At 35.2% G+C, this 1017-nt stretch overlaps 1 protein-coding gene across 1 annotated transcript in view; it reads right to left on the bottom strand.

Annotated features, from left to right (window-relative positions):
• The window catches only part of LOC116673800 (CLIP-associating protein 1), a gene marked incomplete in the record, with an annotated part of 89945 nt that overhangs the window by 11439 nt on the left and 77489 nt on the right, over nt 1-1017 (bottom strand).

The following is a 1017-nucleotide window of genomic DNA, read 5'->3' as shown; positions in this document are numbered from 1 at the left end:
ATTATCTTAATTTTTAAATGACAAAATAACCAAATACAAGCCACTCAGGCGGATGTAAACAACTCTAAAAACACAAATTCTGCCTTTCATTCACGTCTGCAGAGTCAGACAACATTGAACAAAGTGTATGAAATACCTTAAATTTACATGAGTTTAAAAAGCTCCGATGATATGTCGGGCCGTAAGAAATCTGACCGCGGGCCGGGATTGGCCCCCGGGCCGGACTTTGGACACGCCTGATTTAATGGGTGAAGCGTCACACATGCTTGAGTCTAGAGAAAGTCTACATGTGTTAAGAGTCTCTAAAGATAGAGAAATGTGCTTTTGTTTCACACTTTACACTTAAACATGTCCTATCAAAATGGTTTGATCCTGAAGATGATTCCCTGATTTTTTAACACCTGATAAATTAAGAAAATGAAAAATAAGCAGAATATAAGAACACACAGAATACAACAAATCTGACCGTGCTGGGTCAGGAACGGTGATGCGAAACAATTGAAAATACCTCATTAAAATGTTGAGTTATGTCGCTAAATTTAAGTAAATGTTAAGTTCCATTTGATAACATCTTCACTTTGGTTGTTTAGAGAAATGTGCTTTTATTTCTCCCACTGTGGTGTCATAATGGTTTGATCCTGACTAAAGACGAGTCACTGACATTTAACACCGGATATCATTTTAAAAAATAAGCAGAATTTAAGAATACAAATAACAACAAATCGGACAAGTAATCCAATCAGTGCTGAGTCAAGAACGGTGATGCGAAACAATTCAAAATACCTCATTAAAATGTTGAGTTATGTTGCTAAATTTAAGTCAATATTAAGTTACATTTCATCACATCTTCCCTTTGGTTCAGCTCGACTCCAGCTGATTGATAAAATCTGATATTTTCCAAATTAATGCCCTAATCACCTGATATTTTTCTATTTTTATTTAACCTTTATTTAACCAGGAAGTCCCTTGAGATTGAAATCTCTTTTCTGCCCAAACTGTACTTGTACTACCTTTAAA

The sequence above is a fragment of the Etheostoma spectabile genome, chromosome 24, assembly GCF_008692095.1.
Source record: "Etheostoma spectabile isolate EspeVRDwgs_2016 chromosome 24, UIUC_Espe_1.0, whole genome shotgun sequence".
In the NCBI taxonomy this organism is placed as follows: domain Eukaryota; kingdom Metazoa; phylum Chordata; class Actinopteri; order Perciformes; family Percidae; genus Etheostoma; species Etheostoma spectabile.
The sequence above is the reverse complement of the archived record's forward strand: the minus strand, read 5'-3'. Positions and strand labels throughout refer to the sequence as shown.